At 47.2% G+C, this 26768-nt stretch overlaps 1 protein-coding gene and 1 long non-coding RNA gene across 19 annotated transcripts in view; one reads left to right on the plus strand and one right to left on the minus strand.

Moving 5' to 3' along the window:
- The window catches only part of LOC105468425 (microtubule associated protein tau), a 131390-nt gene that overhangs the window by 14707 nt on the left and 89915 nt on the right, over positions 1 to 26768 (plus strand). The gene's annotated exons all lie outside the window — the stretch shown is intronic.
- On the minus strand, positions 2597 to 26515 carry LOC105468409 (uncharacterized). The gene is made up of 3 exons (XR_011615920.1): positions 25939 to 26515; positions 13315 to 13482; positions 2597 to 4850 (listed from the first exon to the last, which is right to left on the minus strand). It is a non-coding gene; the product is annotated as an uncharacterized lncRNA (long non-coding RNA).

The following is a 26768-nucleotide window of genomic DNA, read 5'->3' on the forward strand; positions in this document are numbered from 1 at the left end:
TGCCTATAATCCCAACACTTTGGGAGGCCGAGGCAGGTAGACACCTGAGGTCAGGAGTTTGAGACCAGCCTGGCCAACACAGCAAAACCCCGTCTGTACTAAAAACACAAAAATTAGCCAAGCGTGATGGCATGCACCTGTAATCCTGGCTACCGGGGAGGCTGAGACAGGAGAGAATCATTTGAATCCAGGAGGCTGAGATTGGACCATTACACTCCAGCCTGGGTGATAGAGCAAGACTCTGTCTCAAAAAAAAAAAAAAAAAAAAAAAAAAAAAAAAAAAAAAGCTGGACCTGGTGGTGCACTACCTGTAATCCCAGCTATTTGGAGGCTGAGGCTCAAGAATCACTTGAACCCGGGAGGCAGTGGTTGCAGTGAGCCGAGTCCAGCCTGGGTGACAGAGTGAGTGAGACTCCATTTCAAAAAAATAATAAATCTGAGTCACTTTAATATTCTTATTTGGATGTCAACCTCTAGGTGTTTGAGACAGGGGAGTGACATGGGGGCACGGTGTAACCTCACACTTGGGAAGCCCACATGATGCGATATCAGGGTGCTGGGAGGTCCCCCCACTCCCTAAATTACTAACAAGTGGATAGTACTTTGCAGTTTATATGATCTTATTTGATTCTTGACATGAGCCTGTGAGTGAAAAATTCCTTCCCCTCTTCTACAGATTAGGACATTGAGATTCAGGGAGCTTCAGCGGGATTCAGGAAGTCAAGTGGCACCTGGAGTCCCGCGGCTAATTTGAGGCTGGTAGGAGAGTCGCACCCAGGACTTGTGCTTCTCACGCCTGGGTTTCTGCTTCCTAGTGCATGGTCTTCCCCCTAGCTTTCCCATTCACTGCTTTAGCCTAGGGCTCTTACCCTTTATTAAACTGCCAGTGCCTCCCTGCTTTTCTTGCCCAAAGACAAAAAAGTGTTTTTGTTTCTGTTTTGTTTTTCATAGGGCAGAGACCTGGAATTTCAGCTTGAGAACTTATACCATATGATAAATAAATCATCAACAGATGGCTTTTTCCTTAAAAAAAAAAAAAAAAAAACTCTAAGATGTATATGCAGGGAGGCATAATTTGTGCCAAAAAGTGCTCACCACACTGTAGTCATGGGGGCAGGAGGCAGCCGCAGGTGAAGGGAGAAATCTCAGAGTCCAAGCAGCCCCCTTCTGGGCTGAACTGGGGAGCTGGGGGCACTGCCAGCCCTGCCAGGTTCTCCTAGGAGGTGGCAGTACATATGGCCGTGGGAGGAGGCAGAGGGAGCCTCATGTGTACCCACATTTCCAGGGATCCAGAAGACAGAAGGAGGAAAACCACCATCATGTTAAAGCAGACAGTTAGGTAACACATCCTGTAATACAAGTTATTTTTTCCACATCTAAAGGCTAAAAATAGTTGCTAGAATTTAAAGATAATTGGTAAATGAGTTTCTATCCTTCTAGTTTCACATCAAATGGAATCACGCTGCCTTCACATTACTAGTGCCCGTTATTTGTGTTTAATTTCCACAATGTTGTCTAATTCCACTCTTTGGGCTTCCCCAGGGATCCAGACTCCCTCACTCGCCCGTTGCGGGGAAATGCTTTATTTATCTTTGTGTCCTCTGAGCTGGGCATAGCACATGGCACTGAATAAGCACTCAGTAATTGATTCGTGAATGAATAAATGGATGAGTGGGTGAGTTCAATATCGACTACAAAACCCCTAAGGCCACATGCTAGTGAGTGGCTGCGCCTGTAGTCCCAGCTGCTCGGGAATCTGAGGCAGGAGGATCTCTTGAGCCCAGGAGTTTGAAAACAGCCTGGGCGATATAGCGAGAACCTATCTCAAATGACAAAAACAGGGCCAGGTGCAATGGCTTACGCCTGGAATCCCAGCGCTTTAGGAGACCGAGATGGGAGGATCACTTGAGGCCAGGAGTTCAAGACCAGCCTGGGCAACATAGGGAGACCCTGTCACTACAATTTTTTTTTTTTTTTAATTAGCTGGGCATGGCGGCGTGCACTTGTAGTTCCAGATACTCGGGAAGCTGAGGCAGGCAGATCACTTGAGCCCAGGAAATTAAGGCTGCAGCGAGCCATGATGGCACCACTGCACTGCAGCCTGGGCGTCAGAATGAGACCTGTTCTCAAAAAACAAACAAACAACAACAAAAAAGTACAGCCTTTCTTAAAGAGACTTGAGAACAGAAAGGGGAACAGATGCATAACTTATATATTTATTTGTTCATCTTTCCACCTTCCTGGAAGGTAGAGGGGAACCGGTCTGCATTTGGAGTTTTGAGTGCTAAAAGTGGGAATCATGCACTGTTTGCCATGATCTGTTCAAAAGTTAAGCCAAATGCCTTAGATTCTCCTGAAAACTGGAATGCCACTGTAAGCTATGAGCCCCACTTCAAAGATAAAAGATCTTGATGAACAGGGTTGGGTCTGTGGACTGGGCCTCTCCCCGCCAAACAAGGAAGGGTGGTGACCAGTTGAAGGCAAATCACTTAAATCCTTACCGTCTCCTAATAGGTGTGGTCCCAGGTAGGGCTGTCAGAATTAGCAAATTAAAACATAGGGCATCTATGTAAATTAGAATTTCAGATAACAACAAATAATTGGCATAGGCTGCATAATGTCCCCCAAAGATATCAGGTCCTAATCTCCAGAACCTGTAAATGTGATCTGATTTGGAAAAGGGGTCTTTGCAGATGTGGTTAAATTAAGGATTTTGAGATGGGGGAATTATCCTGTATTATCTAGGCAGGTCCTAAATGCAGTCACACTCATCCTTGTAAGAGGAAGGAAGAGGGAGATGGAAAACACAGAAGAGAAGACGATGTGGTGATAGAGGCAGAGATTGGAGTGATGTGGCCACAAGCCAAGGACTGCTGGCAGCCACCAGCAGCCAGAAAAGGCCAGGAACCAATTTTCTCTTGGACCTCCAGAGGGAGTGTGGCCCTGCTGACACCTTAACTTCAACCTAGTGATCCTTATTTTGGACTTTGGCCTTCAGAAGTGTGAGGGAATGAATATCTGTTGTTTTAAGACACCAAGTTTATGGTCCTTTCCTACAGCAGCCACAGGAAACAAAAACAATAAGTATGCCCCATGCAATGTTTGGGACACACACCAAAAATATTGCTTGTTGTTCACCTGAAATTCAAATTTAACTGGGCATCCTGTATTTTATTTGGCCAACCTAGTCCCCAGGCCCAAAGAAAGGCTTTTGAAATTTGCAAGCAAGCTGGTTGGAGCTGTCAGAAAGTGGACTTTGTAAACACAGTACCACTGAACCAATTTGAACCTTACTACCTCTAGGCAAAAGAGAGGGCAGTCAGACAGTTTTTCGTGATTTATTCTTTCAACAGTCATTTGAGTGCTTACTACAAAACAGAAGCTATGTGTAAGGGTGGAGGTGTTAGCTGTTAATCAGGACCTCCAGGCTAAGTTACTGTATTAGTCCATTTTCATGCTGCTGATAAAGACATACCCGAGACTGGGCAATTTACAGAAGAAAGAGGTTTAATTGGACTTACAGTTCCATGTGACTGGGGAAGCCTCACATGGTAGAAGGCAAGGAGGAGCAAGTCACATCTTACATGGATGGCAGCAGGCAAAGAGAGAGAGAGCGCACGCTTGTGCAGGAGAACTCCTCTTTTTAAACCCATCAGATCTCGTTAGACTTATTCACTATCAAGATAACAGCACAGAAAAGACCTGCCCCCATGATTCAGTTACCTCCCACTGGGTCCCTCCCACAACACGTGGGAATTCAAGGTGAGATTTGTTACCATGTCAGTTACCAACCGTTCCAGATAAATCACGTGAAATATCACCATTAACAGAGTGAGCTCAGGTGGTTCTTCAGTGCATTTCTGATACCTGAGCCTTCCCTGGGAATTTCACAGCCCATCAGGCTCCCCCTACTTCGATGGCAGGATGGCAGGGCCCAGGTTAGGCAGGAGGAGATGTTATCACAGGCCTGAAAGGCAGGGAGGGGCAGATGCTGCAGGAAGGTGCTGGCTCTGGATTCCCTGGCAGAGCTTTCAAGGGAAGTAGATGCACACTGTCTCCATCATTTCATGTCCATCACACTCTAAAATGCTTTGGACAAGGAGCAAAAGTTAAAGACAAATGTGGCCCATTTTCCTGTACAAAGAGGGCTGCCCCCATGCCAGGCTGTTGGCATCAGTGGGCATGAGGCTTTTCTGCTGCCATAGTGGGGGGGTTCTCTCACTCACCATTGGCTCTCTGACACCTGGAGAGACCCCCACCCTTGGGCTTTTGTGATGCTCACGGAATCCACACTGTTGGAGCTTTAAGGCACCTGGGTCAACTGGAACAGGCAGGGGATACTAGGACAGCCCAGCATTGCCCCAAAATATCCGGGCCTGATAAAAGAGAAAAACAGGTAGCTCACAGGAAACTGATAAAAAAAGGAAGAGGGATTTAACATGAAAAGGTGCTTGATCTCTCTCATAATAAAAAGACTGCTGATTCCATCCAGGCAAGTGACAGAAAAAAAAAATTTTAGTTTAAAAAGATTGCTGATAAAACCACAGCAAGATGCTACTGCTCAGGGATCTGAGGGTGTGGGCAGCCAGGCTGCCGCACATCATGAGTGGGAGAGGAAGACCACACCCCTGGAACAAAGGGCAGCTATCTGTCAGATGTCCTTTGACAGCACCGCAGCTTCCAAGAATTAACCCTTTCCGTGTGAGCAGAGGCATCCATGCGGGGGACACACTGGTGAATCATCTGTTATGCAGAAGTCTGGAAAACATCAGGGTGGAACTGGCGAAATAAGTGTGGCCTCTGAAGGAATGGAGTGGTCCCTCTGTGCTGCTTCGGGTGCCCCTGAGATCCTGCGGGCCAGTGAGAAAAGCAGTGAGGAACAAGGTGGATACTGTGCACTGTCCTCTGCGTGCAAGGAAGGCCAGTGCATGCGACGGAGTCCACACAGACACAGCCTAACTCTGGAAGGAAGAACAAGAATCCAGTTTCAGTGGTGGCCTCTGGCGGGGAGAAACTGGGTGGAGGAAGATGTCATTTCCATTTTTCTACTATTAATTTTTTATTACCATGCTTAAATATTACTTTTTACCTTTTTTTTTTTTTTTTTTTTTTTTGAGACAGGGTATCTTTCTGTTGCCCAGGCAGGAATGCAGTGGTGCAGCCTCAACTTCCTGGGCTCAAGCAATCCTCCCACCTCAGCCTCTTGAGTAGCTGAGACTACAGGCACGCATGCCACCACACCCAGCTATTTTTTTTTTTATCGAGATGGAGGCTTTCTGTGTTGCCCAGGGTGGTCTCAAACTCCTGGACTCAAGCAGTCCTCCTGCCTCGGCCTCCCAAAGGACTGGGATTACAACGTGAGTCATCCTGACCAGCCAATTACTTTTTTAAAAAGATTAAATGCATGTATATGCTCAGGCATCAGCACACTTGGAAAGGATGAGAATATCTGGAAGAAGGGTTCTTTTAAAAGGCTCCTCAAGTGATGCTGGCAGGCATAACGAATGTCCCTGGTCACAAAAGCTCTGATCTGGCCTAACCCTCTCATATTAGAGACTGGAAAGAGTGTGTGTGTGTGTGGTGTGTGCAAAGTGTGGAGGATGGGGGTGAGTGTGTGTGGTGTGTAAGCATGAATGTGTATGTGTGTGGTGGGGGGTGTGCTGTGTGAGCATGTATGTGAGTCTGTGTGTGTGTAGTGTGTGTGAGCTATATGGTGTGTATGTGTGACGTGTGTGAGGTGTGTGTGGTGTGTGTGTATGGTGTGTGTGTGATGTGTGTGGTGTGTGAGCATGTGTGAATGTGTGATTGTGTATGTTTGAGAATATGTGGTGTGGTGTGATATGTGTGTGTGGTGTGTGAGCGTGTGTGTGTGATGTGTCTGTATGTGGTGTGTGTGAGCGTGTGTGTTGTGTGTGTGTGGTGGGTGTGTGCAGTATGTGAGTGTGTGTGTGCAATGTGTCTGTGAACATGTGTGTGCAGTGTGTCTGTGAGCATGTGTGAGTGAGTGTGTGAGTGAGTGTGTATACAGCATATATAAGGCATGAAACTGAACACAGCACCTTTAGAGTGCTCTCCTGGAGTCAGAGGGGGTGGGCAGGAGGAGAAGGGAGGTGGGCTAGTGTGCTGAAGTGTCTACTCCTTGTCATGGTTTGTGACAACCCAGATTAGCCCATGAGCCACCCTGGTCCCTGCATTTCCAATGAGACCTCGGTGGACACGTTCTCTGAGGTGAGGCTGACTGGTGTCATTTGATGATCTTGATACCAAATCCTTTTGTATCAAAAACAACCGGAACACTCTGTTTTCTCTTAGTGCTTTCACCCAGATGACCACATTTCATCCTCCCAGCCACTCCGGGCCAGGTGGCACTGCTGATTTGAAAGGGAAGCCTCCCCTGGAGTAACTTCCGTGGGCGGATTCACACCCTACCCACACTCCTGTCCCAGTCGGCCCACCATGGTGGTCTCTGGTTCCTCCAGAATTCCCACTTTTCAGCTCATCCCCACATTCCCGGAGGGACTGAGAACACAGCCCCCAAGGCCCTGCTCTTTGGGGGCAGTCTCCACACCCAGAGAAGCAGCAAGGCATTCCTAGGTTTCTCTTTCAGATGCAGAACTTCAGTGCTCAGAGGTGTTCCCACCAGTCCTCAGAGGGCTCAGTTCTGCTTTAATGATCGTGCTGTTGCGTGGGCTCTGCAGAGGGCGGGTGGCCCGGTGTGGCTGAGTGCAGTTTTCCTGACATGGAGTCCGAGCCTGCCCCGCTGTTTATTAATTCAGGATCACTCTCCTTGCAGAACCCTGAACTCCCCAGAACTGTGAGGTGGGAGAACCCCGAGAGGCCACCTGGCCCTGCTTCCCACCTACTGCCCACACCCCCTCTCTGCCTTCCTGACAGTCACCCCAACTCCCAGTGATCCCCATCAATCATCTGACAAGGGGACTGAGAGGGAAGAGAAAGGAGGGGCCCAAAGAGAAAGGTAAAAGTGTTGGGAGCAGCCCCCAAATGTGTGACATCCTTCAGCAGAGTTGCCCACTTTCCCTTTTCTCCTCCCTGCAGGACCTCCCTTCTCCTCAGTCCTGCCCAACTTCTGAGGTTACATTGAGAAAAGTCCGCAGAGGTGCCAGCATCACAAGGTGTTAAGGACCACGAGTTTGGCATTTTAACAGATGCCAGAGCCACTTGAGAAATGTGGTAACTAAGCCCAGAGAGGTACAGTTACCTCCCCAGAGTCACACAGCAGGTTCATGGCAAAGCAAAGGTGTCCTTCCCCCTGCAGATCCCTTTCTGTGCCCCACATCATCTTCCTCCAGTGTGTGGGCCACCTGGAGACAGGCCCTCACACTCACCTGGCCAGAGGTGCCATCTTGTGGGAAAGGCTTGGCTAGGAAGCATCGATATTTGAGATCCCAAAAAATGAAGGCTTGGCCTGTCAGATGACAGACTTCGGTCATGGGGACGCATGATCTGTTTTACACACACGTCCCCTCAGCAGCAGCCTTCCAGAACATTCCCACTTTCTTCTGTAATGAGAAGAACTCTTTCCCTGCAGCCTCCTGCCCATCTCCTCCTGGGAGAGCCTTGCTTCAGTGTCTTTGATAAATCATTCTGTTTTGCAGAGTGCGAGCTCTGCCTCGGAGGGTTCGCATCCACCTGTGTTGAGTAACCAATACGAAGGTCGAGTGGTCACCCCTCATAAGAGCTAGGGTTGTCTCATGCCTGGGGACTAGGACTTGCCCTCAAGGAAAAAAAAAAATCAAAACAAAAGCAAAAACAACAAACATGCCTCTCTCAAAGAAAGCTCTGAGTCCAGGTAAATTTCCTTCCACTGAAGCAGCCAGGCTGAATTTGAATTCTCTTTGCCTCTGCTTAAAAACTAATGCAAATTTTCCTAGAGAATGCCCACTAATTCCTGGAGGGGGCACGGGCATTCCTGATGCCCATGAGAGGACCATTTGCTCTTCCCTCAGTGTGCTAAATAACAGAAGCGACATTTGTTGCTGGAAAGTATCAGTGAGGTTAATAAGGTGTCTCCTGCCCAGGGTGAGGGAGCAGTTCCCAATGACAAATGCTGTGTGGGAAGGGGCCATAAAACTGCCAGCCCCTTTCGTCCACCCATAATGTGGTGAACCCTGTGGATCCTGGAGGATTTCAGCATCTTTTTTTATTTTTATTTTTATTTTTTAGACGGAGTCTCGCTCTGTTGCCCAGGCTGGAGTGCAGTGGCTGGATCTCAGCTCATTGCAAGCTCCGCCTCCCGGGTTCACGCCATTCTCCTGCCTCAGCCTCCCGAGTAGCTGGGACTACAGGCACCCGCCACCTCACCCGGCTAGTTTTTTGTATTTTTTAGTAGAGATGGGGTTTCACCGTGTTAGCTAGGATGGTCTTGATCTCCTGACCTCGTGATCCGCCCGTCTTGGCCTCCCAAAGTGCTGGGATTACAGGCTTGAGCCACCGTGCCCTGCCTTTTTTTTTTTTTTTTTTTTTTTAACAGAGCCTTGCTGTCACCCAGGCGGGAGTGCAGTGGCACGATCTCGGTTCACTGCAACCCCCGCCTCCTGGGTTCAAGCGATTCTCATGTCTCAGCCTCCCGAGTAGCTAAGATTACAGGTGCGCACCACCATGCCTGACTAATTTTTGTATTATTAGTAGAGGGGTGTTTCATTATGTTGGCCAGGCTGGTCTCAAACTCCTGACCTCAGGTGATCCACCCAGCTCAGCCTCCCAAAGTGATGGAATTACAGGCATGAACCACCACACCCAGCCAGCATTTTTCATTTTTCTGTCCACTTTGGCCCTTTCCTCTCTCACTGTCTTCCTTTTCCATTTCCAAAGTCAGTCCATCTCACTATTAGCACAAAAACAGCTAGAGCGCTCGTCATTGGTCATCTCTCCCTGCACCTGGCTGGTCTGTTCTTAGGCACTGAAGCGTTTCCCCCAGCTGTTGCTTTAATCATTTTGTTATCATGCCTTACTTAAGAAATGAACATGAGATGCATTTATGTGTCTCTTTCTGCCACTCTGCAGAGCCAGTAAGATGTGGTGGAAAGGGCCCAGGCTTTGGAGGAGGGCTGGCTGGGGTTGGATTTTGGCTGCTCCCTACTAGCTGTGTGACCTTGGGTAAGTAGCTGGACCTCTCTGAGCCTGGTTCGGAATCATAGCACCTCTCTTTCAGGGCTGCTGTAAGGAATAGCAGCGATTTGTGTAAAGCAGAGAGCACAGCTAGCACCTGGCCCCTAGCCACACTACAGAGCACTTACTGTGATAAGCTGCCATTGTGGTGTGTGAAGCAAAGGGGAAATGCCTGCTGTAGTAAGCTTCCTGTAGGGCAGTTCGTAGAACCAGAGATGGGTTTCAAGGTTACAAAGGGACTCTTAGTGTATTAGTCCATTCTCACATTACTATAAAGACCTACCTGAGACTGGATCATTTATAAAGAAAAGAGGTTTAATTGGCTCACACTGGCTGGGCACGGTGGCTTACGCCTGTAATCCCAACATTTTGGGAGACCAAGGCCGGCGGATCTTTTGAGGTCAGGAATTTGAGACCAGCCTGGCCAACATGGTGAAACTCTGTCTCTTCTAAAATAAAATACAAAAATTATCTGGGCATGGTGGTGTGTGCCTGGAATCCCAGCTACTTGGGAGGCTGAGGTGGGAGAACTGCTTGAGCCCAGGAGGCGGAAGTTGCAATGAGCCAAGATCGCCCCACTGCACTCCAGCCTGGGCAGCAGACTGAGACTCCGTCTCGAAAAAAAGAAAAGTAAAAGAACTGCAAGAAATAAATTGTTGTTTGTGAGCCATATGGTCTGTGGTACCTCGTTGTGGTACTGGGAGTCTTTTGTCTCCCTGACCCTGCCTGTTGCTGCAGCACCGCTCAGCCCTGCCTGCTCCCTACCTTCCTCCCCTTGGCCTCTCCTGCCTCCACTGGGCCCCTGGTGCCTCCTCTAGGGACAGTCCTCCTGGGACCAGTTGTGTTCTCATTTACACGAGGCATCCAGGACTACAGAGAACCACAGGAAGGGGCGCCCGCCCGCCCTCCTCCCTGGCATCCTCACGCTGCAGAGGTCAGAGCCTCATCCCGGCCCCTTACCTGCCCCTACCCTGCAGAGAACTGTGGTCAGTTCCTGAGGCCAGATCCATGAACGGCCTTGTGGAAGATGGTGAGCTCACACCCAGAGCTGGCTCCGATGACCCTTTCTCCTTTACATGTTTCTACCTTCCCCTCGCTACCTTCCCCTACTGCTAGGCACAGAGTGGAGGCAGGTTGGGTTTAAAGCTCAGAAGGGCTTAAAGGGGGTGGGGCGCAGTGGCTCATGCCTGTAATCCCAGCACTTTGGGAGGCCAAGGCAGAGGATCACTTGAGCCCAGCAGTTCGAGACCAGCCTGGGCAACATAGTGAGACCGCGTCTCTACAAAAAATAAAATAAATAAAATTAGCTTGGCATGGTGGCATGCACCTGCAGTCCCTGCTACTCAGAAGGCTGAGGTGGGAGGATCACTTGTGCCCAGGAGTTTGAGGCTGCAGTGGGCTGTGCTGGCACCACAGCACTCCAGCCTGAGTAACAGAATGAGATCCTGTCTCAAAACAAACAAACAAAAAAAGAAGGCTTAAAGGGGACTCCAGGTGGGCCTGGCAGCACAAAGCTATGAAGGTCTGCCTTAGACACAAGCTCTGTTACTAGGCCTTTGCACGCTGGCCTGGGTACCTGGCTGCCATAGACAGGGAACCTTCCAGATGAGCTGTAGGCGTGGAGCACAGGAGCCAGGGTGCTCTTCCTGGGCTGTGTCCACAGGCAGTATGTACACCGGCTTTGTACACGTCCAGCGGATCCAGTGCATATTTTTGTTTGTGTTTTTCTTTTGTTTGGGGGGGTGGATTTGGTTTTCCCCTGAGTCCTCTGTCCTCCTGTCACCTGGCTGGTGCTCGGCAATGTTGACCAGCTGCCTGGCTGGAGTTGGCAGTGGCTGAGGCTGTGAGCTAACATGTTCCTGAGTCCTCCCATTTCTTCACCATAATGCCCTGTTGAGTTTGCAGATACTGTCTCTGTTTTTATCTCCCAGGGAAACTGAGGTTCAGAGTGGCTAGGCCACCTTCCCACAGTCCCTCAGCTCATGAGGGCCACACAGGGCATTGAGGTGGCCTCCTCCTCAGCCTTGACTCTCTGGCCCCATCTTTGCTGCCTCAAGGGGTCTCCTCTCCTGAACTGTGCACCTTCTGCCTGGCAGCTCCAACTCTATGGCTGTTTTCAGTGGCTCAGCACTGCCCCTTGACCTTCCCTGGCCCTCTGCAGATGCCAGGCTGGAGCACTCTGGCAAGGTCTGGGGTGGTTGCATGGGTCCTGTCACCTCTATACACCTCCCAGTGCCTGGGAATCCTGCAGATACGCCCTCCTTAGCCATCCCTAACACATAGAGGACATTTCTGAGGTCCCTGAGAGAGTGGGGCATCTCTGCAGGATCCAACTGCCGGGCCCAGGAAGGATAGTAGCAGCATGAGGGGTTCCATTAGCCACAAACTCATGGCATGGAGCCTCCACCCACCTCGCCCCTCATCTGCTGTTTAGCACCTGGCACGCTGTGTATACTTACCAATTATTATATAATAATAGCAAATTATAGTGGCAAATGTATGCATCTTTGCACAGTTGTTATACAGCACGATGAGCAAGTCATTAATAGTAAGGAATAAATGTGAAGGTGAGAAAAATCTGACTGCCAAAGTTTTTACTCCTTCCTTCCCTCCCCAGACTTTTAAATGAAAGTTCAGGGATAATCCCTTAGTTGTCCTGGTAGTAGGACTCGTAATTAAAATAATTGGGCCAAGAACCCTTCTGTGCTTCTCCTTTTAGGTTTGGGTGTAAATTCGGGGTGTTTCTCACTGGCGAAAGCCTGGTGCAGGACAGACCCTGGGAAGCTTTCTTTTCCAGAAAGGACCATCAACATCCCTTGCAGAAGAATTCTCTTCTCCAGACTCAGACCCGGTGTCCTGGCACCCACTGGGCAAGTGGGTCCTAGAAGACAAACCTGGTCAGAGCTGGAGGCTGCTTAGCATTCCCCATGCACACTAGCAGCTCGGAGAGCTCAGGAAGCCGCAGCCCCTCCTTGCCTCACCAGCCTCGGTCAGGACAGCGTCCCCTGGGGGATGCACAGGGCCTGGCCTCTGGTCACCCAGCCTGGAGGGAAAGCTCAATCGAGCATCATGTCACCCGGTGCCCCCATGCAGGGTGGCACTGGTGAGACCCCCAAGCCAATGATACTACCTCACAGGAGTGGGGGCCCAGTGTGGCCAGATCACCTTGACTTTTCAAGATAAATCAGAAATCGTATTTCTGTGAGATATCCCTATTTTCCAGTGATGGTGACTAAATTAGAAGTTTTTGAATTTTGTAACATGCTCCTAGGCTGTTTGTCTGGTTTAAACTCTATCTGGAGGAATTCAAGCTAGACTTCAGGAATAACTTCTTGAGGCAAGGGTTTTGAGACCTTAGGGAAACAGGGACGCCTTGGGGGTATTCTGACTGTTGTCCTCCTGGAAGGGAAGAACAGGGAACTAGAAGATTGCCCTTAGTGAAGTCCAAAGCACCTAAACCCGGGACCCTCAGCGGTGTTCTTAAGTCACAGATTCTCCCTGAGGCCTCTCTCTGGCTCCATAGAATGGCTGATTCTGTAACTCTGTGAGTCTTTTTTTTTTGGAGACAGAGTCTTGCACTGTCACCCAGGCTGGAGTGCAGTGGAGCTGGAGTGCCATAGAGCAATCTTGGCTCACTGCAACCTCTGTCTCCCAGGTTCAAGCAACTCTCCTACCTCAGCCTCCCAAGTAGCTGGGATTGCAAGCATGCACCACCACATCTGGCTAAGTTTTGTGTTTTTAGTACTGATGGCCCAAAGTGCTAGGATTACAGGCATGAGCCACCGTGTCCAGCCATAACTCTTGTTATGTAACTCTTGTTACAAAGGCCTTATATTTTGCTCTTTGAGGTTGGTTTTAGTTTGATGCCTGTTGGTTGCCATCTTTTAACTAGGGATGTTTTATCAAAGTACCCAACCAAAGTATCTAAACAAATTATACTTTAAAGTTTGAAAATGTCCAGCATGTCTAATTGAATGCCTGTCGTGCCAGGCACTGGGCTGCTGAGGAACTGAGTCCCATCCCTGGAGGCTAGCTAGAGAACACACACACACACACACACACACACACAGTGGTCTCACAAGTCAGTTTTATATTCTACCTCTATGCAATAAGGGTATTATTATGTTGAGGTACTTTGACATAAAAGTTTTTCTTAAAGGAGAGGATGCCTAGAACAGGCATTACCTGAAGCCTCCTCTCTCCAGCATTGGTTGTCTTCTGTCACGACTCAGGGTTTTTCATTGAGAATGGGATGGAAATGTGGTCTAAATATAGGGCCCATGTTGGGACTGGATCCCCTCTGGGAAGTCAGACCAGGCTAGGGCAGGTCCCTGGAGTCATCAGGAAAAGCCTCTGGAGCCAGAAACAAAACAAAACAAAAAAATGATGTTAACTAAACTCAGTCCCAAATCCTGAATTGGAGTCAGGTCAAGCAAAATAATCAAAGGAGTCAGCAAAGGGCAAGTCAGAGAGACCAAGTGACACCAGCGTCTTCCCAGGAGCCCTGTGGCGAGTGACAGAGCCTGGACTCTGGAATAGGACTCATCTTGTGTCTCCTGCCACTCATTAGCTGGGTGACCTTGAGCCAAGCCCCTTAACCTGTTGGACCCCATGTTTTTACCTCTAAGTGGGGGCTGGTAATATCTTCCCCTTCAAGGAATGCCCTCTAAGGGGGTTGTGAAGATCAGGTAAGGTGGCAGGGGTGGGACTCCTGGCCAGGAACAGACGCATAATCAATGCTAAATCTCTCCTCCTCTCCACCTGCTGGATGCTGCAGATCCTAAAGATTTCAATGTGAATAAGACAAAACCCCTGCCCTCCAGGAGCCTTTGAGAATCAGAGAACTAGACCCATTTACAGAACAAAGGGATGCAGAGTCTGGATGAAGTTTTGGGGATTCATAGAGCAGAGGGCTACCCAGCCCCAGTCTGGACATCGCTAGGTCAACTGTAGCCCCTCAGTGGCTGATTTAGCCCAGAGGATCCCATAGGGTTGACTCCTAACTCAAGGGCATGAGACAACCCCCAGGAAAGGCACCGTGGAAAGGGTCTGGCTGTCCCTGATTTACCTGTGGGCACTGGGGGAATGCCCTCAGGGCTCTGTGTGGTTCTGGGTTCCTCCAGTAAAAAGTAATCAAATTCTTTCACGTTAATGTCTTTCTCCACCTCATTGCACATCATGCAGCTATTCATTGACTCAGCAACTATCAGCTTTGCATGCAACCTTGGCCTACCCGCTTTAGCTTTTAGTAATAGCTCCCCTCTTGAGTAACACAAATCAGTGGGGAAACAGAACCTAACTCTTACCTCTGGGAGGGTTATTTGCTTTGAGAACATCTGTCCTGCAGTTTCGCTCATATGGCAGTGAAGTTTTGTGCACACACTCTAGAGCCAGGGAGCCTGGGTTCAAACCCCAGCTCTGCCAGGTCCTAACTGCATGAATTTGGGCAAGTCACTCAACCTCTCCATGCTTGAGTTTCCTCATCTGTAAGATTGGAGCAGTGGTAATACCTGCTTCTTAGGGTTCAGAAGAGAATTAAATGAATTAAGATGGGTAAAGTGCTTAGAATGGAGCGTTGCAAGTAGTAAGTGCTATGTAAGTGTTTGATTTAAAATGAAAGACCCTTAAATACATTCTTTGTGCATTTCAGAAGCCCTTCATTTTGCATTTCTTTTTTTTTTCTTTTTTTTTTTTTTTTTTTTTTTTTTTTTTTTTTGAGATGGGGTCTTGCTCTATCACCCAGGCTGGAGTGCAGTGGCACGATCTCGGCTCACTGCAGGTTTCACCTCCCGGGTTTACGCTATTCTCCTGCCTCAGCCTCCCGAGTAGCTGGGACTATAGGCACCCGCCACCACGCCTGGCTAATTTTTTTGTATTTTCAGTAGAGATGGGGTTTCACCGTGTTAGCCAGGATAGTCTCGATCTCCTGACCTCGTGATCCTCCTGTCTCAGCCTCCCAAAGTGCTGGGATTACAGGCATGAGCCACTGCGCCCGGCCTCATTTTGCATTTCACAACCAAGCTGTCTCCCCTGGAATCCAGCCATAACTCTGCTCACAAGTGTGAGACAGGCCCCAGCAGAGCTGCACGAAGAGGAGAGAAGGCAGCCCCCCAGGTCCCCAACTCCCTGTCCAAGATGGCAAAACCAGAACACAGCCTCCTCCCTACCCCAGCAGGAGTTCAGAATCTGCAATCTCCAAAACCCACTTCAATTTTAAGTGTAGAGCCAGGTGCGCTTTTAAGTCACCTGTCACTCTGGAGGCTCTTTTGCTCAGTTCCTCACCATTAGCAGGGATGACAGGGAGTGCAGGAGTGCAGTCGGCTCCCAGATATTGGAGCGTGCTGGGCCAGCTGCCCGTTCTCCCAGCCTCCACTCCTCTTTGCTGTCCAGCCATCACTTGCTCCTTGAAGGCTAACGAAACAAAAAACAGTGCCAAGAGCGTGGGAAGAAAGCCAGCTTCTCCCCTGGGGTAGCTGTGATATCATGCCCACCCTCCCTGACCACGCAGCCCCTGGGGACCCTCAGGGCCCCAAGCACCCATTTCCATTGCACATGTACACCCGTGTGCAGCCATGGCCGCCCATCTCAGTCAATAGGGCTGCTCCTGCCCACTTGGAATTGCGGTGACAACCAAGAGTGGCTTATGGGAACTATCCCAATGACCTGACAGCATGTCCGCTGCAAACCGCTGACGGGGGACACTGCCCTCATCTCTAGCTCATCAGCGAGAGGCACAGTTGCTTTCTTAGGTAACATTGCTGCTGTCTCTGGGCATTGCTGGGGGTTGGCACTTAATCTACACCGAATTTTTCCCTCCTGTATCTTCCGAGCTGCTTGGATCTTGGTGCTGAATTAGATTGGACTTTATCTTGTGGGGAAGGGAGGACTATAAACCCTCAACGTAAGCAATGGTCAGACTATTCTAAGGAAACTTGCCAAATTTAACATGAGGTAAATTTAGTTCTGACTTCTGTCCACCCCACTGCTACTGTCCCTTTTTATCCCATGATCCCTTGCTTTTCTTTTCCTTCTCTCTCCCTATCTCTTGGGTTCAACACATGATAGGAATTCAGAAATATATGTTTGCGAATTTGTTTATTCACGTAGCAAACCATTTCTTGAGTGCCTACCATGGGCCAGGTAGAATGGGCAGCCCCGGGATACAGTGGTCTCTACAGCCCCTCTCCTGGGTTTGTACTGTGCGAGATGATTTAGGATGGGTTCTCCCATCAAGGACCACAGTCTTCTTTCTCTGTGCCCCTTGGTCCTCAGTCTCTGACCCCACTTCAAAGGCAGCTTTCACTCAGGGAAGCTCCCATACGGTGCTAGTCAGAGTAAAAGTTTGGACAAATTGCCAGGAAGCAGCTTGTCAGTATGCATAAACAGCCTTAAAAATATTACTACTCTTTGACCCAGAATTTCACTTCTAGGAATCTGTCCTAAGGAAATAGTCACATGCAAAAGATTTATATACCAGGATGTTCATCAAAGTGTTGTTTATAACAGGAAGTCTCAGAAGCTGGTTAAATATCCAACCTCTGGAAATGGTTATGCAGAATAGTATGTAGCTATTAGAAATTTATGTCTATGGGGTTTAAAATGTCATGGGAAAACACTTCTGACATAAAAGAGCATGATAATTATATATTTAACATAATCTTAACTACGTTTTAGAATGTACAGGAAGAAAGAAATGTACAAACATATTCATTGTGATGTCTCTGGTGGTAGGATTATGATCAGTAAGTGCTTCTGTCTTCATATTTTCCTGTGTTTGATAATACATGCATATGTTGTTTATAAAATAAGAAAAATTTTAAGTTTAAAATTGGAGTTGAAAAGTCTTTTTAGGCTGGGCGAGGTGGCTCACACCTGTAACACCAGCACTTTGGGAGGCTGAGGTGGTCAGATCACTTGAGCCCAGTAGTTTGAGACCAGCCTGGCCGACATGGTGAAACCCCATCTCTACTAAAAATTTAAAAATTAGCCATGTGTGGTGGCGCACACCTGTAATCCCAGCTACTTGGGAGGCAGAGGCATGAGAATTGCTTGAACCCAGGAGGTGGAGGTTGCAGTGAGCCAAGATCGTGCCACTGCACTCCAGTCTGGGCAACAGAGTAAGACTTTATGTCAAAAAAAAAAAAAAAAAAAGACAAGTCTTTTTAAACAGTAGCAGCCATAACTAAATATAATCCATACTAAGCCCTGGATCAAATTTTTATTTATGTATTTATTTTATTCATTTATTATTTTTAGACAGGGTCTCACTCTGTTGCCTGGGCAGGAGTACAGTGGCATGATCATGGCTCATTTCAGACTTGACCTCCTGGGCTCAAGCGATCCTCACATCTTAGCCTGCCAAGTACATGGGACCACAGGTGCATGCCACCACACCTGGCTAATTTTTTTTATTTTATTTTTTTAGAGATGGTGTTTACTATGTTGCCCAGGCTGGTCTCAAACTCCTGGGCTCAAGCTGTCCTCCCACCTCGGCCTCCCAAAGTGCTGGGGTTACCAGCATGAGCCACTGTACCCAGCCCTCAAATTTTAAAAAATCTATAAGGGACATTATTGGACAATTAGAGAAATTCTCATATGGACTTATAATAGTATCAGAGTGTGTGGTATGATGGTTCTGGAGGGAATGGACTTTTTCTTTAAAGATAGGCTTTTCTATGCCCACCCTTTTACCTTGCTAACTTATCATCATCCAGGTTCCAGCAGAAACATTACTTCCTCCAAGAAAGTTCTTAAGGGTGCAGTATCATGATGTCTGCAGCAAATTCTCAAATAGCTCAGGAAAAAAGTATGTGTGTGGTATACACACACACATATATATATACACATACATACATATATTTTATGTAATTATATATGCAGAGAGTGCAAATGTTGCCAAGTTGAAGATTGGTGAATCTAGGTGAAGAGAATATGGTATTTATTGTATTATCTGTGCAACTTTTCTTAGGTTTGAAAATTTTCAAAACAAAAAATTGGAGGAAGAAGATGTGCCAGTCTATTTAAGCCCTCCACTGGAATGCTGGAAATCTAAACAATGGCAATTTCATTTCTTTTCTGTTGTGGGCCAGTAGTCCTTAGATGTTGGGGAAGCGGGTAGTTGCTGGGGTGTGGTTGACTTAGGATGGAAGAAGCAGAAGTCAAGACTCCCAGGGTCAAGGTGCTTTGCTCTTCTGACCCAAGTGTGGGAGGCCCAGAGTCAGCGTTTCAAGTGTGCTAATTCAGCATGGTTCTGTTCATGGCCAAAGTCCACCCTGGGCACCTCTCTGGCAGCAATCTTGGGTGACTCTACTAAGGTCAGGCCTCCCTGACCCTATGTCTGGATCCCATACCTCCAACTCTCCCACTGTCTCAGGAACAGTGCTTAGCTTTTCTTTTCCCTCTCCTGTCTTCCTTGCCAGCATCTAGAAAGTTTAAATAATTCCCCTCTTTACAACAAAACAAAACATACCCCCTTCAGTAACCCACCCTAGCTCTCTTCTCCTTTTCCTAGCCAGATTTTTTTAAAAGCATCCTCAGCACTTTGGCAACCTCCATCTCCTCCCAGCATGCCCTATTACTGGAATCCAGCCAGGACTCAGCCCCAATCTTTCTACTCTAACCACTTGTCTTAGTTAACAAGGACAGGTTTATGCTGCAGTGACAAACAAGACCCAAATTCCTATGGCTTCACACATCTGGCACTACCTCATCTTCCAGCCTTAGGAGTCATCTTTTAGTTCCTTGAAAACTCTCTGCAGTTTCCTCTTGGGGCCTTGTCATATGCTATTCCCCTGGAAATGTTCTTTCCTATCCCCTCCCTTTCACCTTGCTAACTTGTGCCCATCCTTCAGGTCTCAGCAAAAACATCACTTTCTTGGGGAAGTTTTCTCCAATACCCACACTACACAGGTGCCCCATCGACACTCCTATGACTTTGTGGCACTTGTCTCACTTGATTTCCCACTGCCTTCCCCATAAGACACCTTTACAAGGGCAAGGACCGTACCACTGTACCTATTTCACTCACTGCTGTGGTCACCTGCACTCTGGCTGCCTACCTTAACTACACATTAGAATCACCTGAGGAGCTTTTAAAGCCACAATGTAAGACTCCACCCTAGGCCAAGTGGATCCAAATCCCTGGGGTAGGGCCAGCCATCAGTGGAGAGATATATATATATATATTTTTGAGACAGAGTTTAGCTGGGACTACAGGTGCTCACCACCACACCCAGCTAATTTTTTTGTGTTTTTAGTAGAGATGGGGTTTCACCGTAAGCAAGGATGGTCTTGATCTCCTTACCTCATGATCTACCTGCCTCAGCCTCCCAAAGTGCTGGAATTACAGGCGTGAGCCACCATGCCTGGCCATCAGTGGATATATTTTTAATGTACTGCAGGGAATTCTGTTGCATCAGCTTGAGAACCACTGATCTGCCTTGTGCTTCACATTTAAAACTTTTTTTCTAATGAATAAATAAACCCCTGAAAAAAATTAATCTCCCTAAGCCTCCCTAGAAGATAGGATGGTAAGGATATTTTCCTAGGTAAAAATATGTTAATTTCATATTTCATGAAATTTCATGTTTCATTTCAATCAAGCTCTGTCATACACCTTACATGGGGCAGGCCCAGTGCCTGAGCAGGGTGTAATTATACTCATTATTCAGGCAAGGAAAAGTCACATTAGGTGATGGAGCACAAATAGGCAGTTAATGGTTTCAGGGTTAGTTAGAATATGTTTGTCTTTCAATTGCAAGTAATAGAAGCCCAAAGAAATTGGTTATTCATATAATATAATTGATTGGTTCCCAAATTTGAAAAATTCAGGAATAGACCCAGCTTAGGTACAGCTGGATCCAGTCACTCAAATAATGTCACAATGAACCCTTTGACAGGAATGTACCGTGTCTTGACTCTACTTTGCTCTGAGTAGTCTTTGCCCAGGTGATGATAAAAATGGCCATCATCATCAGGCTTGTGTCCTGTTTACTAGGAATATACAAGAAGAGCTCAGTAAATGCTGGCCCCACCACTAAGCAAAAACAAAACCTTTGGGGTTGTTGTTGTTATTGTTGTTTTAAATCACAGCTTAGACCTTCCTTCTTTCCTTGTTATTCTCTTTCATCTGTAATCCAGTTTTCTAATTCTGAAGTATAGAATGTTCAGATGATTTATTCTTCATCACCCACAACTTGCACATGTTTATTTAAAATGCCAGGATTGCCTGGCCATTGTGTGCTGTTAACCTTTGTTTGCTGTTAGTGGATCCCTGAAGTTCAGGCTCCCAGGGGAGCAGATAATGGGTGTCTAGTTCCTGCAGTATCTACCCTCTGGCAAGCCAAGTTACTTCCTGGGTAAGGTTTTGCCTACCCTGCATTCCCAGGGAAGTTTCTGGGCCTGACCACCAAGCCAGCTCTGAGGAGAGGTGCATAAGCCCCACCATGCTTTGGTTCTGTCCCTATAGAATATTTTATGTTGTTATCGAAAACTAAAGGAAGATGGGTGCGGTGGCTCAAGCCTGTAATCCCAGCACTTTGGGAGGCCAAGACAGGTGGCTCACTTGAGGCCAGGAGTTCAAGACCAGCCTGGCCAACATGGTGAAACCCTGTCTCTACAAAAACAAAACAAAAATTAGCCAGGTATGGTGGTGTGCACCTGTGGTACCAGCTACTCAAGAGGCTGAGGCACAAGAATCTCTTGAACCTGGGAGGTGGAGTTTGCAGCGAGCCGAGATTGCACTACTGCATTCCAACCTGGGTAACAGAGTGAGACTCTGTCTCCAAAAAAAGAAAAAGAAAAGGAAAACTAAAGGAAAGGGACTAAAATGATATCAGGTTCCTGGAGAACAAACAGACATGATTTTGCTTCATGGCAGGACAGCTGGAAGAGGTGGGATTATATCCTCACATTACAAATAAGGAAACTGAGACTCAGAATGGTTAAGTCACTTGTCCCAGGCAACACAGCCAGTAAATTACAGAAACAGAATTTGAACCCAAATCTTCCAGCTCCAAAGATTGTGTTTTCACTACCTCCTGCTTAATTTTTTAATTTCTAAGATTAGACCCTACTTCATCTATCCATGACGCCTACCTGTCATCCCCCCAAAAAGGGTGAACGCTGTTCAGAAATTTTTCTAGCCTGAGCTCACTCCCAATTCACTTATTTTTGCTTTGTCACGGCTGCCCAGTCCCCACTGGTAGACCAGGAAGTAGGTCATGGCTGCGGGGACCACACGCTGTCGCTGCTGCAAGGGCTGGCCTCTGTTTCTGGGGCTGAGTGGGGGTCAGACCTGCCAGGAGCACCACCTTCTGTGGGTCCTGCCTGGATGTCACATCCCAGCCCCAAGAAGTCACTGCAAACCTTTGTATTGTTGAGCTTCACATCCTAGAATTCACTGTCACTGTGGCTGCTGCATGAAGTGGTCCTGGGAGAAATGGGCATTGGCATTAACAGGGAAATTGATGGTCTGGGGAAAAAGTCATCCTCATTCTACTGCAGATCTATGAGTGATTGAGACTGGCTGATGTTGAAGGGGTTTCTCAGCCATGATGTGCCACATTATGGAACAGTGGTGTAGGCAGCCATTTGACACCCAGCGCTGACCTTTGTTTAACAACCTCACCTATATATGACAAAATAGTTGTCAGAAATAATCATGTAATGAAATGACTGTAATAATGGCCAGAAAAGAAATGCAGATAATAAAATGTTTCTCTTATTGAACTCTGTACATATAATTGCACCAAGATTTTTTTCAAATAAAAAGTAAATATACTACAAAAAAGGAAAAAAGCACAAGTATTTATTAAATAGCTTTTCTATATCTTTCTGAGCTTCAATCCTTTGATTGCAGACTGATGTAATATTTTATGTAAATCATTGTTTGGTTACTAAGTGAACTTTAAGAAAAGTAAGATGTCTGCAAAAGTTGCCCATAATTTAGTAACTACTGTATTGTACCATTGATGTACAGCTTTATTTTCTTGATTAATTCTTTAAACAATATAATTCACAATTTTAAAATAATAAATTTCCACTTAAAATGGTATTTAAACTCAGCAAAATATATAATCTATGAGTAAACTTTGTATTACTAAGCAAAAATATTACACTTTGTGGTTCACATGCTGTCTCACTGTTTTAAATTTTAAATATAAAAACTCCAAGTAGGCTGGGTGTGGTGGCTCACACCTGTAATCCCAGTATTTTGGGAGGCTGAGGCAGGTGTATCACTTGAGTTCAGGAATTCGAGATTTGCCTGGGCAACATGATGAGATCCCGTCTCTACTGAAAATAATTAGCTGGGTGTGGTAGTGCACATCTGCGGTCCCAGCTACTCAGGAGGCTGAGATGGGGACAGAGGTTGCAGTGAGCCAAGATCGCACCACTGTACTCCAGCCTGGGTGACAGACTGAGACCCTGTCTCAAAAAAAAAAAAAAAAAAAAAAAAAGAAACAAAAACTCCAAGTGGTTGCACAGAATGACAGGACTGAAGTAACTTAGCTCCAGTTTCTGTCTTTATAATCACTGTCCTACCATTGTCTGTGCTTAGAATCTACTTGCTTAATGCAGGAACATGTGTTCTCACAGAGGTGGAAGATGCAAATGGCACCCGAAGCAGGCTGGAAATTCTGAACCATTAAGAATTTACTCTCTACCAGGCACGGTGGCTCACGCCTGTAATCCCAGGACTTTGGGAAGATGAGGCAGGCAGATCATCTGAGGTCAGGAGTTCAAGACCAGCCTGGCCAACATGGTGAAATCCCGTCTCTACAAAAATACAAAAATTAGCCAGACATGATGGTGGGTGCCTATAATCCCAGCTACTCGGGAGACTGAGGTGGGAGAATCGCTTGAACCTGAGATGCAGAGGTTGCAGTGATCTGAGATCAATCTGCACCATTGCACTCCAGCCTGGGAGACAGAGTAAGACCCATCTCAAAACAAAGAAACAGAACCTACTCTCAAAACAAATACGTGTGGCTGACTCCACATATGGTAGGGCCAACTGTATAACTAGAAGTTCTCCAAATAACTTCTGTGGAGAAAACAAAGTTTATTAAAGGATAACTTTTTTAAAGTGCTATCTGGAACTTTACATATATATTACTAACACTCAGAGATCGCACCAATTGTTTATAACTTAGACCAGGGCCGGGCACAGTGGCTCATGCCTATAATCCCAACACTTTGGGAGGCTGAGGCAGGTGGGTCACCTGATGTCAGGAATTCGAAACCAGCCTAATCTGCATGATGAAACCCCATCTCTACTAAAAATACAAAAATTAGCCAGGCATGGTGGTACACACCTGTAATCCCAGCTGCTGGGGAGGGTGAGGCAGGAGAATCTCCTGAACCCAAGAGGCGAAGATTACAGTGGGCCGAGATTGCGCCATTGCACTCCAGCCCAAGCAACAAGAGTGAAACTCTGTCTCAAAAAAAAAAAAAAAAAAAAAAAATCTTAGACCAGGAAAATTTTTTTTAAGGGAGGAGTATTTTATCACTGGCATTGTTTAGGATTGCTGGCACATGATGCTAATAAAAAGCAGACTATTAGTTGGTTTTATTACTGTTTTTGAACTCTTTTTTTTTTTTTTTTTTTTTTTTTTTTTTTTTTTTTTTGAGAAAGAGTCTTACTCTGTTGCCTAGGCTGGAGCACAGTGACTACGATCTCAGCTCGCTACAGCCTCCGCCTCCTCAGTTCAAGTGATTCTTGTGCCTCAGTCTCCCGAGTTGCTGGGATTACAGGGCACCACGCCAGACTAAGTTTTTGTATTTTTAGTAGAGACAGGGTTTCGTCATATTACCCAGGCTGGTCTCAAACTCCTGGCCTCAAGCGATCTGCCCACCTTGACCTCCCAAAGTGTTGGGATTACAGGCGTGAGCCACCATGCCCGGCCCTGTTTTTGAACTCTCTAGAGACAGTCCAGCCCTTTATTACTTGTCCTGAGGCAGCTGCTCCCTTCACCTGGGCCCCCGCATTGTGTTCCGGACCCTTGTCCTGGTGGTGCTGAAGAATATCTCTGTCAATCCTTTTGGGACTGGGGAAACTGAGGCCCAGTGCCACGTGATGCCATTTGTTCAGGGAACATTAGGTCACCTGCTAGGTCCCCAGTCACTTGACCTTCTTCCCAGACAGGAAGAAGCTGCTCTGGGTCTGAGTCCTGACTCTCTCAGTGTCCCAAAAACATTGAAATGTTTTCTGATGGTTTTTTGCTGTTATATTTACTTTTAAAAAATAACCAGCAATAAAATGTTAGGTTTGAGAAGGTTGAAATGAGAATTGATTTGAGTTAAATTCTAGCAGATTTTTCTTAGAAGAATGATATCATCTCCAGCCACCTGCAATTGATCTACTCTGAATTAAGAAAGAGGCTTCCATATGTTGTTTATATTTTGCACGCTTGATATGTTTCTTTAAATTATGGTCTTGGGCCAGGTATAGTAGCTCACGCCTGTAATCCCAGCACCTTGGGAGTCTGAGGAGGGAGGATCACTTGAGGCCAGGAGTTCGAGACCTCGTCTCTACAGTACATTTTAAAAATTAGCCAGGCATGGTAGCATTCACCTGTAGTTCTAGCTACTTGGGAGGCTGAGGTGGGAGGATGGCTTGAGCCAGAACTTTGAGGCTACAGTGAGTTATTGTCATGCCACTGCCCTCCAGCCTCAGTGACAGAGTGAGACCTGCCTCAAAAAAAATAAGTAAAAAATAAATTAAATTTCAATCATTAGCAGTCATCAGGATATTTAAATACATTTGTTGAATCAAAGTTATGCATGTGTGTATTTATTTTTCCAGAGAGTTGTTTATAATGTGGATTTTAATTTAACTTTAAAAAAATTTTGGCTGGACTGTTGCCCAAATGGTATCACCAGCCATTTGGTTGAGAACATATGTCCTGCAGGCTCTTCTGTCACTGGAGTTTTGCTAGCTGACAGCCACTGGCTAGAGACTGTGGTCAGCACAGAAGCAGGCGTGGACTTGCGCACGTAAGCAGGTCAATGCAAAGCCATCACTTCTTAAAAATTCTGAACCCTGCTGTCTGAGATGGTGGTGCAGCCAATGGAGCTCTGCTCTAGGAAGCAGAAGCTAATTCCATGTCTTTGTTTGCCCTTGACTAGCTAGGTGACTTTGCACACCGGGCTTGCCTCTCTGTTACCTTGTCTGCAAAGTGGAATCATCTTTTCCTTGCTGGACAGAAGGTGGACCCTGGACCTATGGGCTTTTTGAGTTTTTCTCCCTCTTAGAAGGACCTCTGATCCTACTGAGTTTAACACCCATGGGTTAATAATTGGGAAAAGCAAAGGAAGCGCTTCTGTTTAGATAATTATATGCATGTTTTTGTCTTTTTCTGGCTGGAAAGATGTCCAAGCTACTGGGAAGGTCTGTGCCTACCCAGGGTAGCCCTCTCTGGGGAGGGCTGCTGTATCCAAGATCCCCTCACCGGAATTTGAAAATCAACCATAGTAGGGCCTGCTGACTTTTGACAGCTAATGGTGTGCTGAGAATTGTCCCTCCAAAGACACCTTTCCATTCCCTCGGGAGAGTCTGGGCAGCCCCTCCTGGGGGCTGGGATGCTGGCTCTTCCCTCAGCCTCCACCCCAACTGCTCTCTTCCCTCCTTCCCTCCCCAGCTCCCTAATTTCTCTCACAAGGCTTTGTTCCACAGCAACCTTTCCTAATGCAGTCCTGGCCAGGGCCTCTTCGCAGCCTCATTACATAACCTTCCACAGACTCCTGGTCCAAGGATCACCCCAGAAAGCCAGTCAGAGGCAGGCACGCAGCTGGGGTCCATTTACTTACCTTCCCCACCCCCTCAGAACTCAGAAGTGGTGCAGGAATTTGGACTCCAAGAATTAACAGCTCCACCACTGTCACCAGAGCCAAAACTTCAGGATGCATGCTCTACGTCTGCTGCTAATTTCCAGCTGAGAGCCAGTGGCACTGTGGTTCCTTAGGAGCCGGTTCCCTGATGCCAGCTCCTGGCCCCAAATCCCTCTGATCCGGGCTCCTCCAGAATGTCTTGTCTCCACCATCCCCTTTGACCAATGGTGTCTTTGCCTGGTAATGTCCCCTTTGCCTGATGATGGCCCTGTCACTCCTCTGTCTAGCACAGAGGAGGCCGTTTCATCCCTTCAAGCCTGCCCTCCCTTCAAGTCTTAGCTCAAGTTCACCTTCTTCACAGAGCCTTCTCCAATCTTCTTGGCTACGTCTCCGCTCAGCTCCAGCAACCTCTGTCTCTGGCACTGATTCCTTACTTAGCTCAGAGAGTCACAGACACTTGAGGCTCAGGACAATCTGCTTTCTCTCTTCTTACCCATGGCTTTGGACCATGTGTATCTCTTTGTCTCCACTCCCAAACCCAACCCCCAGAGGGCAGAGAGCATGTTGTCTGTCCCTTTGCTCAGCATGAAGCCCTGTGTGTGGTAGGTAGGCAGAGTTGCATAACTCGTGTTGACCAAGGGGTCACTTTGCTCTGAAATTACCCCTGTGTCCTTCAGTATTTGCATAGATAGCTTCCTGGCCAGCCCGAATATATCCAAGGGCATGGCCCACCTCTGCTCCTGTTTCTAGGTCCCTGGTGGAGTTAGTTCATGCCTTCCTCATAATCTGCCCACTGGCCTGGTCCTCAA

This window comes from Macaca nemestrina, chromosome 17 (assembly GCF_043159975.1).
Source record: "Macaca nemestrina isolate mMacNem1 chromosome 17, mMacNem.hap1, whole genome shotgun sequence".
NCBI classification, from domain to species: domain Eukaryota; kingdom Metazoa; phylum Chordata; class Mammalia; order Primates; family Cercopithecidae; genus Macaca; species Macaca nemestrina.